The 14,872-nt window shown below is 41.7% G+C and overlaps 1 protein-coding gene and 1 long non-coding RNA gene across 5 annotated transcripts in view; one reads left to right on the plus strand and one right to left on the minus strand.

Annotated features, from left to right (window-relative positions):
* Window positions 1–14,872, minus strand: part of LOC122461470 — a 93,259-nt gene that overhangs the window by 31,256 nt on the left and 47,131 nt on the right. The window lies entirely within an intron of this gene.
* The window catches only part of DMBX1 (diencephalon/mesencephalon homeobox 1), a 38,614-nt gene that overhangs the window by 5,264 nt on the left and 18,478 nt on the right, over window positions 1–14,872 (plus strand). The window lies entirely within an intron of this gene.

Genomic DNA, 14,872 nt, shown 5'->3' on the forward strand with positions numbered 1-14,872 from the left:
ATACCAAGCAAAACTGCAAGAACAAACCTTCCAAGTCACTTGCCTACTTGGGATCCTCCCTAGCTTTGGGTGAAGTTATTTCAGGCGGACAGCCCAAGTCAACAGCAAATAGCCCCAGATCCTGTACACAGAACAGATGGCTATTGGTACAATCGCTTGTAGGTTAGCTGGCTGTAATCTGATTCCTTATAACTAGAAATACTGCAATGGATTGTCAAAGGTGTCAGTTTTAAACTCATTCTGTTTCCATTTCTGGATTTCACCTCCCCAATTTGCTCCTGAATTTTAAAAATTCCTTCCCTGAGTTTATTTTTAGTGTCACTTCCTCCGGGTTTTAAATTGTGTCACCATCACACTCCAAATCCTATGATTCCAGGTCAGGGAAGAAATGGGCAGTTTAAATGCCCAGGGCCTGAGGCTGATCTTACTTTCACTTTTTTTTAGCACTACATTGATTTTAGTGGAGATTTAACCTGATTTTGAGTCCTTGTTTGGGACAGCATCTAAGCAGGCATACTTAAATCCTCTTGAAACCATTCCCCAGCCTGGAGTGTGCAGTCAGTGGGACAAAAGCACATGCTTAAGTGCTGACCGTTTGCCTGCATCAGCGCCTTTACTGGTCTGATACCAGAATCTGGTAGCAGCTTCCTAACTTGTAATGGCAACCAAGCTTTCAGGAGAACCATTTTTTCATTTCCCCCGATCTATGCAGTTTTAGGACCAGATTCTGCTTCCATTTACGCCAGTGCACCCAGTGGCGTCACTCTGAATTTACTCCAATGTAATGTGAACACAGAATCCGGCTTCATGCCTCCGCTGCAAGCAGAGTACAAACTAAAGGTGTCTTCTACCAACCCCAACTCAAAAATGATGCATTAGAATGGGGGAAAGGTGCAGAAAAGGGCAGCAAAAATGATTAGGGGGGATGGAACAACTTCCATCTGAGGCGAGATGAAAAAGACTAGTCGGCTTAGAAAAGAGATGGACGGCTAAGGGGGGATAGGCCAGAGGTCTATAAAATCACGACTGGTGTGGAGAAACTGAACAGGGAAGTGTTATTTACGCCTTCACATGACATAAGAACTGGGGTCACCCAATGAAATTACCAGGCTGCAGGTTTAAAACTAACAAAGGAAGTACGTCTTCACACAACACACCGTCAACCTGCGGAACTCATTGCCAGGGGATGTTGTGAAGGCCAAAAATCTAACTGGGTTCCAAAAAAGAATTACATAAGTTCATGGAGGAGAGGTCCATCAACGGCTGTTAGCCAAGATGGTCAGGGGCACAACCCCATGCTCTGGGCGTCCCTAAACTTCCAACAGCCAGAAGCTTGAACTGGACAGCCGGGGATGGATCACTTGATAATTGCCTTGTTCTGTTCATTCCCTCTGAAGCATCTGCCACCAGTCATTGTCGGAAGACAAGATACTGGGCTAGATGGACCATTGGTCTGATCCTATATGGCCATTCCTATGTTCTTATTTCCACTTAACTGCACTCACAGCCTTGATCTAAATCAAGGTTACTGTCATGAGAAAAGTACCTGGTGGGATCGGGGTGTGTGATTGTCCTTACATTAGCTTTCTAACATTGTAACTTGATTGATTTCAATGGAGTTACTCTTGATCCTTCCTTGTGTGAAAGAAGGATCAGGGCTCTGCATCTCTCTGACCTTCAGGACACATCTCATAGCTCCTCTTCCCTCCCTGGCATTTAAATAACTGGAAAGGTAAGGGTGGAAAAAATGTGGGAGGGGGTGAATTTGAGTTTTAAGTCACCTTGCTGATTGTGGGGGTTATATTAACTTGTACTGCTGCAGTTAGAGTATGATTTGTGCTGGTCTTTTTACACAGTCACAGATGCCTGAAGTATATGCAGGGTGACAGGTTTCAGAGTAGCAGCCGTGTTAATCTGTATCCGCAAAAAGAACAGGAGGACTTGTGGCACCTTAGAGACTAACAAATTTATTTGAGCATAAGCTTTCGTGAGCTACAGCTCACTTCATCAGATGTAGCTCACAGAAGCTTATGCTCAAATAAATTTGTTAGTCTCTAAGGTGCCACAAGTCCTCCTTTTCTATATGCAGAGTGGCTCTTTCCCAGCCGATCGAATGAATCTAAATAAATCTTCAAGTGTCCCAATGAGAAGCTCCCCTTACCATTCTGGAGAGTCAATTGGTACCTGCTATAGTGCGCCAACAAATCTTACCACAGTCAGCAGGCAGTATGCATCTCTCTTTCCTTGGCATCAGCCCCGTTATCGGTGTCATAAAGGAACAGAACCAAATGTTAGAAGAGGCTCCCCTTTGGGTCCAGAGAAAGGGACAGTGGCAGGGTGGGCCAGGCAAGTTTTGCACAGCATTTGGTTTTGTAGCCAGCAGATGATTGCAATGGATTTTGTTCCCCAAACCAGCAATCTCTCCTAAACACCAAAGGCACCATAGCAAAGAGGGTGAACTAGCTCAAAAGACACCGGACCTGAATGGGGACCTCTCTCACCTTCAGCTTTATCTTTTGGGTCAAGATCAGAGAGATCAAAGCTAAAAGAAGCTGCCAAAAAAAAAAATGGTATCAGCATGAACAGTATTAGGCTAAACTTTTCAAATCTGGTTACGTGAAATTAGACTCCTAAATCCATATTTAGGACCCTAAATAAAAGTAGCTTAATTTTTCAAAGGTGTAGGTGCCTGGAGCTTCCATTGATTTCAATAGGATTCTGAGGTAGTGGGGACTTCTTTAAAACAAAGACACTTTTACTTAGGTGAATACTCACTGATCAGTTCAGGAGTCTATATTTTGGTGTGAATTGTTCATTTGATTTTAAATGAAGGACTTAGATGTAAAAAAAAAAAAAAAAATCACGGTGAGTGAAACGGGAATAGTCCCAGCAACGTCATTAACTACTTTAAAAACAAAATCATGGGAGACCTGGTTGTAGGGAAAATGCAGATGAAAATTAAGAGACTGAAATAAGCCAAAATATTTTCATCGTTATATAGTTGCTGCTAAGGCTGACCTACTTTTCTGAGGTGCCCACTAGATTCCGATTATTGTAAAGATACAGAGGAGAAAGCAACCATTCCTCTTTGTGAGTTTCTATAAAAAGAGAAAAATGGGGATCTAAAAAACTAATTCAAGAAGTGCAATGTTGCAATTTTTTTTAAAGCAATTACCTATCTATTACACAAATTTAACTGGTTGGGTTTATTTTGAGTTAATCCAAACTCTTATTTTTACTGTGAGCCTGATCCAAAGTGTACTGAAATCAATGGTTTCAGAGTAGCAGCCGTGTTAGTCTGTATCCGATGAAGTGAGCTGTAGCTCATGAAAGCTTATGCTCAAATAAATTGGTTAGTCTCTAAGGTGCCACAAGTCCTCCTTTTCTTTTTATGAAATCAATGGGAAGCTTTCCATTGACCTAAGTGTGTGTTGGATCTGGCTCTATAAAACCACTATCGCAGATTGTATAGCAATGCATCTTCCATAGGACTTGGTGTCATGAGTTACAGGTATGGAGAAGAATACGGCAGGTAACATCACTTTGTTCTTTTACTTAGTTTGATTCTCTTAGTATTTGGAGGGTGCATGCAAGAATCCTTTAGGATATTCTAAAAGACACTGTGAAATACAAGGTAGAATAATGGGATGGGGTGAGGGTGGAGAGGGGAAAAAATCCTAACAGATTAGTCTATTAGGCCCTGGAATAGTGTCCCAAAGAGAGTGATGTTAAAACCCCATTGTTTTAAGTCTTTTAAAATTAAATTGTACAAAGCTCTGTAAGCAACAATGCTGCAGTGATAAGGATGGGTCTCATGGGTTTATTCTATCTCCAGTTTCGGTGGTTCTAAAATGAACAGAGTAAACATGTGTCTGGTAAGGAGAAAGCAGCACTGTGCATCTCCTTGTAAGACATGAATGACACAGGGCTGTCATGCCTGGTATACATTACTTCCTACATTTTAAATTGCCTGCTGATGGGTAGAATTTACCCACCTATGCTAGATTCTTATATTGCGTTCATCACAGTATCTGAGTGCTTAGAGGAATGGGAAGCATTAGATGAAGTTACAGTTATCTCCATCTGCTTTATTTCCATGTTGCTATTATTTAAAGTATTGATCCCATAATTAAGGTCACACAAATAGCCACAATAATTTTCCCCCCCCCTGAACTGGTCATTGAGTATTCACCACAGCAGAAATGGTTTAAAGATTATTCCATGGGCAAGAGGGAAACTAGCATTAATCCAATGCCAGAATTGTGAAATCAAGCACTGAAAGGTCAGGAAAGAAGTTACGTACAAAAGCTTCTTCTCCTGGGACATTAAAATGTCCTGGAGTTGTAAGCATTGTTGGACAGTCCTAGAAACGTAGGGCTGGAAGAAACCTCAAGAGGTATCTCGTCCATCTCTGCACTGAGGTAGGATTATACCTAGACCACCCTGACAGGTGTTTGTTTAATCTGCTCTTTAAAAGCCTTCAAAGAAGGGGATTCCACAACCTCCCTAGGTAACCTAGTATTTGGCACATCTTTGCAAGTTTAGAATAAGGTAAAACACTTAATGGCATCCCATTCATCCAAACCAGCTTTAGTATGAGCAGAAGCACCTAACAGAAAAATCCATTGTGCATCGCATCCTCATTATTAGCAGTTGTAGACCAAATAAAGCCTTAAGCCTATTATTCTGCTGAACATCCATGGGGAAAAAAAATCTTTCTATGCTCATTAAGTTCTCCGCTTCTGAACTAGATTTCTTCAAAACTGGCTTATTCCTTAGATCTCTGTGAAATCTAGAAAACAAGCAATTTTTAAATTTTAAATTGCTTTAGCTATGGGTGAGTTGTTTGTGCAAAAGATTTCTGATCAGAATGTAAGGGGAAAGTGTACATTGGAAAGCTATACATTTAAAACATACATAGACTGAACTCCAACGTCCGGATGCTTTCCAAGAGTCATCATAAGGTCCAACTCAAAAATAATTTATTTGCCGACATTATGAACAACTCCAAAGGTGCCGGAACAACTTGCATAGTGGGAGTGCCGAGAGCCATTGAACCAAACTGTAAACCCTGTAGCTAATAGAAACCACGTCAAGCCAAGGGGTGCAGGAGCACCCCTAGTTCCAGCATCTATGCGAACAACTGTAAAAAGAGCGCTACCACTTCCACTTTAACGTAACGAATCAACGGGGCTACATAGCTGATTGCAAGATCAGAGCCCCAAGTCTGGAGCACTGAGGGGTTTTTTCTCCAAGGAGGCATCTTATTACAAATAGGGGCCGTAGGTTCAAGCAGGGTGCCTAATTCCATGCAACTAAAGCCACATTTTGGCACAGAAATAGACAAACATGGGCACCCAGGTTCTCTAGTGGCAAGTGTCCATGGGCCCAATTCTGTATGGCGCTGATCATGGCAAGGTGTTCTCAACTCCCACAGAGATCAGGATGACATCTCAGAGGATCAAACCCTAAGCTAACACTGAGGCATGATCTTCCATTTAATAGGAGTCAAATACACTGCAGCCACAATTACTTTGCAGACAGAATTAGCCAGAACTTTTCTCATGCTGGATGCCAGCATCCATACAGAACCATGGGCTTTGAAAAGATCTAGACCTACCTATTTATGCAGTTTTGAAAACCCTACCTGCCACTTTTCAGAAAAGTCATGTCATTTGCCTTTAAAATAAGCCCATTTTACAGAAACAAATGGAGTGGTAGGCATCAGCCAGACAAACCTGTGCAAACAAGACTTGTGAACTGCCAGCCAGAAACATGAGAGTGGATTCTTTGGTTTTTTGCATATAAACTGTCAGGTTACACATCTAAACTGCTTGTAAATTGACAGTCACTTGATTGCACGGTGCTTTAATGCTAATGAAAGCCACAGCTGTGAGCCAATGTCCTATTTCAAGCCAAAAAGGTGCAACCTGGCTTGAGTTTTATGGTCCTTCAGACATACCGGTGGCATAGATTTATAACCGACCAGGCTACTGGAGTATTTGCATTTTAGCTCCATTAAATCTGAGAATGCAACCAAAGCTCTCTTCATCAACAGTTCTGCTGCAAACACTATATTATAACCCAGTAGATGAAGCAGCGTTACAGATTTAACTTCCACGACGGCACATTTACCATTATCCTTATGAAAACTGTCTTCAAACATTTCAGTTTTGTCCTGATCCTTCCTGGCTGAAACTATTGTTGACTTCGGGGAAGCAGGATGGGACTCTACGACTATGTCTACACTACGGCGGTAAATCGACCTAAGTTACACAACTCCAGCTATGTCAATAACGTAGCTGGAATCAGCACGGCTTCGGTCGACTTACTGAGGTGTCCACATTGAACTGGGTCGACGGGAGATGCTCTCCTGTCGACTTACCTTACTTCTCTCATTCCCAGTGGTGTTCCAGGGTCGACCGGAGAGTGCTCCACCGTTGATTTAGCGGGTCTTCACTACACCCGCTAAATCGACCCCTGGTGCATCCATCGCCGCAGCGTCAATCCTGCAGCAGTGTAGACCTAGCCTCAGTTTGGATCCAGAGTAAAATTCCTAATGCTTTTAACTTCCTTTGGCAGATAAGGAACCCTTGTTACTTTGACTAAGAATGTAAGGGCTTTGAATAAGATTGCGACTATATGGACACATTTTCCCAATTATTTGGTTTCATTTTTAGGGTAAGAATAAGGGAAAAGAAAGGGAGGCATAAAATATATATTTACACAAACCTACTGTACCTGTAAACACACAATTGAAATATTCAGTTGACAACTAGTGTGGTCAAAATAAGAGACTAGGTGTCAAGACAACACTTGGGTTCTAGTCCCAAGTAACTTGCCATCCGGTATTGCCAAATTTAAGCATTTGAAAATCAGGAGTCGGGCCCCCAGAATCAGACAATTGGCTCAAAAATCAAGATTTTTAAAAATCATATTTGCAGGTTCCTTTTATTTGCCTTGGGCCACACTTTCATGCTTCTCTTTCTCTGGGAACACGAGAAACTTGCTTCTTTAAATGGAAGCAGAGAGTCTCCCATAGTCACATGACTTCAGGAGCTGGGGCTTTGGGGGGAAAATGCTGGGTATCATAAGAGTCGTGATAAAAGTGCACAGCCTGGCAAAGGCTGGCGGGGTGACCTTGTGCAAGTTCTCTCATTCCTTTGCACCCCAGCACATGAACTTGTAAAATCAATATAATCAGAGCTCCCTACCGCATAAGGGTATTGTGAGGTTTGTGGAACATTTATGATACCCCTAGAGATCCTGGTATGATACCTAGAGTGAAAACGATTAGCATTATAAATATACTTCATATGGGGACATCATCATAGGGCCTAATCACATCAGCCACACCATCAGAGGCTCGTTCACCTGCACATCTACCAATGTGATCTATGCCATTGTGTGCCAGCAATGCCCCTCGGCCATGTACATTGGCCAGACTGGACAGTCTCTACGTAAAAGAATAAGTGGACACAAATCAGATGTCAAGAATTATAACATTCAAAAACCAGTCGGAAAACACTTCAATCTCTTTGGTCACTTGATTACAGACCTAAAAGTGGCAATTCTTCAACAAAAAAACCTCAGAAACGGACTCCAACGAGAGACTGCTGAATTGGAATTAATTTGCAAACTGGATACAATTAATTTAGGCTTGAATAGAGACTGGGAGTGGATGTGTCATTACACAAAGTAAAACTATTTCCCCATGTTTTTTCCCCCCCCCCCCCCCCCACTGTTCCTCAGACGTTCTTGTCAACTGCTGGAAATGGCCCACCTTGATTATCACTACAAAAGGTCGTCCCGTCCCCCCCCCCCCCCCGCCCCCCGCTGGTAATAGCTCACCTGACCTGATCACTCTCCTTACAGTGTGCATGGTAACACCCATTGGTTCATGTTCTCTGTGTCTCTAAATCTCCCCACTGTATTTTCCACTGAATGCATCCGATGAAGTGGTCTGTAGCTCACGAAAGCGTATGCTCAAATAAATGTGTTAGTCTCTAAGGTGCCATAAGTCCTCCTGTTCTTTTTATAAATATACTTATTATGATATTCCTTAATCATAGCTCTCAAAACTATTGGACAATATAATTAAGATGAAAATCTGCCTAATATCTTATTCTGCGTATTTATATACAAGAGACTAGTGTACTGGGTCTATATGCAAATAATTCAAAATTTCACTCACTAAAATGCTTCAAGATCTCATTATTGTTTTCTTAAAATGAAAAATATTGTCATGGTTTTAAGAGACCTTGGAAATGAATGGGATGGGGGCAGAGACCAGATGGGGGTGGTTATATCTAAATCATCAGCAAGAAGTTTGAATAGAATTTATGAAAATCCATGTAGAAATCTGTTTTTATTTTCTGTGGGTTTATAATTAGCTGAACAGATGAAGCTTAATTCTGGGATCATTCACATCAGCGCAAACCGGGACGGTAACTCAGTTTAAGTCCCTGTAATTACACAGGTGTAAAAATATTGCACGTAACTCAGAATGGAGTGCCTCACTTTCCAGAGCTGTCCTCAGTAACACCTTTATTCCAGTATTTTAACAAAATCCTTTGAATTTCATTTTTATGATGCATAACCCTCACTCTCTCTGAAGGTTGAATGAGGAAAATGATGGTTTTGCCATATTTCAAATAGTTATTTATACTACATCCACTGCAAAAAAAAAAAAAAGTTTCCTTAGACATTCAGCACATTCTCACAAGAGCAACAAAACTGATTGAAGACTTACTATTTATTATATGATGTGAATTTTGAACCATCTGGATCTTAAAGATTTAAGAAATAAAAGAAGAAATTGCGGAACATGTCTTGCAAGAGTCATTTATTTACAGCTCCCCAGACATGTAATGCATTCAACACCAAAGACGTACAAAACCTCATATCTGGGGTTAGAATGTGCCTTTTTGCATATATTTTGTCAGATAAGCATAAGCAGAGCAAGTCGCTATTTGTCTCACTGACTTAAAGTGTGGCTGTACCCTAAAAAAGGGAATTAAAAAAAAAAGCTAATAAAAATGGGTGAATATTCCCATTTCTTGCCATAATTTTATTTTCAGTGCACCTTATTGACTGGCTGCGATTGTGACAAAAGTGTTATGAATATGGAGATACCATCTTTTATTTCAGTGGGCTTTGAATCAGGCCCAAACTGCTGACCCAAAATTTGAGTTGCATTGAGCACTATATTAACAAATGGATTTTTCTGTGCCCTTTTAGTGAGGGATCCTGCATAATTAAACGCGTTGTTAATATGGAGCTAAATTTGCTCCATTTACTGCTAACCCTGCAAACTCAACCTGGAAATCAAGCTGAGTTCTTTCAGGCTCATGAGTCATCCCTAGTAATAAAGATTCTGAAACTGGAACTCAGTTAAGAATTCTGTCTGTGATGCACAAGCCAGGCTAGACTCCATCTCCGATGGCTGCTTTTATTCTGCAGAGGTAATACTGCTAAAAAAAATAAAAATCCATCAATAGCTTATTTTTTGTCACTGCATTAAGCAAACATAGCTCTCCTCACACACCCAGAGCAGTTCTGTTGTGAAAGAAGGAGCACGTTTTTGACAGTCACTCACCTGATTGTAATTGCACTGTAAACCCTGCCATCATTCTGTGCTGGATCTCCCGTTGAAGTTGCTGGGCTTTTGCAAACTATTTAGTGGCAGGTGGCTAGGTTATCAGATACTAGAGTGAGGAGCATGGTATAAATACCCAGAAGATCTCATCCAATGGAATCTTTTCCCTGACTCCAGTGGGCTTTGGAACAGACAGAGATGACGGATCTAAGTTGACGCTCCACTGAGTTCCATATTAACATTCATTTACCTGTGCCTTTAGTGACGTCCCCAACCTGAGGGATTGTGCAGGCTGCTCCTGGATTCCCCCCATAGCAACAGGAGCCAAGAGTCCTTTGCTCTGCTGGGAGGTGGCTGGGTGTTTTTAATGATCATCCCCACCTGGCTAGGAGACTGCAGCCTTTTCTCCCAGGGGCCAAAGCTATCCCCGTTTGCCACCTACAGAATATTATACTTCAGTGCAATCTACACACAGGCTACCTTTGAAGAGTGCTGGAAAATCCAGCTGGCGTAGATTGTGCCCGATTGCTCCTTCCTGTGATCCACACAGCGCTTTCACAGTTCGCACTGGCTTTTACAATTCTGCAGACTGCACTTTGCTCGGAGGTGCAACCCAATCTGCTGATTTTGAGCCTAGAGAGACCTAAGTGTGTTTTGGTTCTGGTTAACCTCCTCTCCTTACATGCTTTCACCACTAAAGAAACACTAGTCCACCTATGGCTCTGGAATTATTTCTGCCATTGCTCCATTAGCATCAAAATGTAACCTTTCAGCACTTATTAAATAGGGATTACCATGGCACACATCACTGTAGTATCTGAGCAGCTGGCAAATATCAATGGATTAAGCCCTGCACCACCACTGTGAGGTGGGGAAGTATCGATTATCCCCTTTCATAGAAGGGAAACTGAGGCATAGAAGTACAGTGACTGCTCCAAGAACCCCACACAGCTCAGAGCACTGCGCCTCAATCACAAGACCATCTTTCCCATCTAATTTCAGGATGTGTGATAAGCCCTGCAGAAGGAGAAAGCTTATCTACATGAGGAAATAGACCAGAAAAGCTGTTGCAGAATAGCGCCGAATGGGGGCGTTCTATTCTGGAATAAAAATCACACTATTCTAGAATAATTAGTTGTTTCCAAAGTGGAGTAATTATTCCCGAACAAAGTGACTTTTATATCAAAATAGAGGGTCCACACAAGGAGCTTGTTCTGTAATAGCCCTTTTGGTCAATTTCCCTGTGTAGACAAGACCTCAGACTTTTCTCTTGAGGTTCGAATGGGAAAATAAATTGGATTTGCAGGCTGGAAGGAGTATATTTTTTTTAATGGACTTTGCTTTGTCAGTTTCATGTAAATTATATTTAAATATGGATTGCTCACTTAGACTACAATGGAGGCACTTTAATCAAATGACAAATTAAAGCAAGCGTACAAAATATTTCTACACTCAGATTTTTCAGTGCTGTAATAAATCTTTAGTTCTAGCTTTTCTTCACGCTATCAGGAACATCTCAGTGAGAATGTGTGTGTTTACCAATATACAATGTACTGACGAAGTGTATATTTACATTTTTAAATAGACATTTTATTTTTTATTAGAAAACCTCCAGGAAGTTACTTTAATAATTTTAAAAAAAAACCCCAACAACCCAGGACGAAACCCTTTAACGAGGAAGCAAGACATTTGTGTGTTTTCTTTGCACATTTTGTACTTAGGACAGAATTACACCCCTGGATACCTGCATCAAATGCCTATCCAGCATTGATTGGGAACTTTGGCCCTGGCTTATTGAACAAATATATAGGGCCACATTGTCAGGCTAGTGTAAATCAGTGTAGCTCTGCTTACATCCCCTGAGACTCTAGCCCTACCAAAGTTCCCCATTCACACAAGCATGTGGGCTACATCCTCAATTGGTGTAAACAGAACCACCGTGATTTACACCTGCTCAGGATCTGGCTCTCCACATCCCGGGGAAGCTATGTTAAACTGTACCACTTACTGTAATGGTCGCTCACTATACATGGGACCTAAACCCACCATTCCCACTCACACCAGTAATTCCATTGACTTGAGAAGGGGTGATTTGCATGAGCGAGGGATACTTGGGTAAGTAATGGTTGAAGGATCAGGCCAACAAAAAGCATACACGTAGGGCCCAATCCTGCAAAGTCATAAGCCTCAACCCCAGCTGAAATCACTGAGCTGAGAGCAATGAGCACCTTGCAATCCTCAGTTAGCTAGAGAGTTGGACCAGGCCCGATGGAAGTAAGTGGCAGCCTTTCCTTGAAAACATCTTTTTTTACTAATCCCTACTACTCTGCTCAGCCCCAGTAAAACCCACTGTTCCCTGCAGTGTGCGCTCCATATAGCAGCAGGACACACTTTTAAGTCCCATCCCCAAAATCCAGTGGATGTTCTGGATGCACAAGGAATGCATGGCTGGACCCTATAATGTTTACACTCATTGCAGACAACTAATTTGTAAGAACCCTGCCCCCCACCCCCACAGTCTCCATTTCCTTTCTCCATGACGCAGACCCCTCTTGGCACCTGTGGCATGCACACGCAGGAGTCGCATAGGAAAGGAAAGCTACACCCTATTATTTAGGAGAAGATGAAGGTCCAAGCCCCATTTAATCAATGACAGCTTAGGATCTGCTCCTTTGCTGCCCGGCGTTAATTTACACAAAGTAACACCTAATCAAACTCTGCTTTTATTCTCCAATTGGCTGTGGTTATTACCCAGACCCTCCAGCCAGAGAGAGACATAAAAGATGCATTTGCAGATTTTGAAAATTAAAGCCATCTATACAGCCGGTGGGGAGGATCAGCTTATTTGGTTGCTTAATGAAATATAAAGATTATTTTAACCAATGTAAGCACAATTCGACAGCTTGTGAAACCCAGCGGTGGCTTGATGAATGGCCTTCTCAATTTAAAAAAAAATCGCTGCACTGTGTCTTTTAAATATTTAATTTATTCCGTTTCAGAATGTGCATAGAGGTAAATGACAATGAAAGCGGGCCTACGTGCGATCTCAGTTAACTCACATCTGCTAGATTAAATAGCCTATGAACATAGAACGCCGATATCCCAGCCGTCTCTTTCATATTACTCTGTCTGCCACTCTGTATTTACTAAAAAAAGAAAAGGAGGACTTGTGGCACCTTACAGACTAAAATTTATTTGAGCATAAGCTTTCGTGAGCTACAGCTCACTTCATCAGATGCATGTGGCTCACGAAAGCTTATGCCCAAATAAATGTGTTAATCTCTAAAGTGCCACAAGTACTTCTTTTCTTTTTGCAAATACAGACTAACAAGGCTGCTACTCTGAAATCTGTATTTACTGTGCACGGTTACAAAGAAGTTACATCTGTCATCTGCCAATGCAGCATTCCAGACAGTTATTGAGAAAACTGGAACATCTATTGACTGGTTTCATGTTACTTTAACTATTTGTAAATCTCCTTTTTCAAATGTATGCCTTTTCTTCCAGGCCAGCAAGAAGAGTTTAACACAGAGAAAAGCCTTTTAACAACCAAATAAATAGAAATCTTACCAAAGAAAATGCTTTCCCATTGGAAAAAGTGGGCCTTTATGGAGCCTCACATCAGAACGGCCACACTGGGTCAGACCAAAGGCCCATCTAGCCCAGGATCCTGGCTTCTGACAGTGGCCAGTGCCAGGTGCCCCAGAGGGAATGAACAGAACAGGCAGTCATCAAGTGATCTGTCCCCTGTCATCCACTCCCAGCTTCTGGCAAACAGAGGCTAGGGACAGCCAGAGCATGGGGTTGCATCCCTGCCCACCTTGGCTAATTGCCATTGATGAACCTATCCTCCATGAATAATCCTCTCCAATAATTCTGTCTTGCAAGGGGAATTTCCATTTCAGTGGTGGTTTCCAAACACACCAGTTTATTTGGGATTCTAAATTACAGCCAAAGGTGTACAAACTGCATTAGAAATAAACGGATCCAAGCTCTGGTTCTGAAAACCTCCTATGCAGATCATGAACCTGGCTTACAGTTGTTTGTAAATACAAATCTAGCTTTTAAGTTGGATGAGCAAATGCAGAAGCTGCCCAAGGTCAGATCCCTCAGCTGGTTCAAATTGTCTTGGTTCCACAGACTTCAGTGGAGCTACCCGGCTTATTATTTATTTTTACTCCAACTAAGAATCTGGCCCAAATACTCACTGATGCTGCTACCTATACCAGACTCGGGTTCTGAGTTCTCTGGCCCTGTTCACTTCTAGTGCACGCTACTAGAAAATGTCCCCATATACGGAAGACTAGCAGAAGGCTTCTGCACTGCTTAAGTCCCACTTAAGCTCCATTTTGAAGGCTTAAACTAGCACATAGGTTTTGTGTGCACTGTCTGTGCAAGAGAGAAATTTACCCTATAGCATGAGTGATGTGGGAGATATGTTGAGCTGCCAGCTAGTTTTCTTCAAATATAAGACTGAAGAACAGCCTTGAAGTGAATTTAGAACTGTTCAGTATGAAGGCTCGAACACCACAAACTGAATCTAGGTCCAGGATATGGCTGGTCTTGGATCAGGTTTCCATGGAGTAACTCATCTAGCGTATTAGAAAGGCCTTTCCTTCAATGGCGACAATATGGATGGAGCTTTGTGGAAAACAGGCATATTTCCAGTCTGCCTATTGTTAATCCAGTCTGTCCTGATTTCAGTTTGTCTCATGATTGCACAAAATTACTCCAACACTGTATAAAGCCTCAAGAATGTTTCGGACCTATGGAAATATCTCTGTGGTAAGGAACATTCCCCACATCGATGCAGCAAAAGAACTAGATAGCTGAATAGGTCTTTGATTCTAGTCACGAGTGAAAGACTCCTAGTTTGCGCAGTAAGTGAGATCCCATAAACATCCTACTCTGTTGCAAACTCCCATAGAAAGCAATACAGCTTCTGATTCCAGATGCACAAAAGTTCTATGGATGCCTTATGAAGTCCTTGTAAGTTTAGGTTTAGATTTGCATTCCAGAAGTCCTCAGGCAATAAGACCTTTGACTGAGGATTCGCACCCTCCTGTGTATTGAGATTCCTTTCCTTGGTGGTATAAATCTTTTACATGGAAAAATGAAAACTTGTTAGGGATAAAGGTGAAATTTAGAGAAACAAGTTGTTGTTCTTTGAGTAATGATGGTTAATTTATTTGACACAATAGATCTATGCAAAGATAAGATTTGGGCTAAATTTTTGCCTTCAGATTCAGACCTCAAATTGAGGTCAATGAGACT

The sequence above is a fragment of the Chelonia mydas genome, chromosome 8 (assembly GCF_015237465.2).
Source record: "Chelonia mydas isolate rCheMyd1 chromosome 8, rCheMyd1.pri.v2, whole genome shotgun sequence".
Classification (NCBI taxonomy): domain Eukaryota; kingdom Metazoa; phylum Chordata; order Testudines; family Cheloniidae; genus Chelonia; species Chelonia mydas.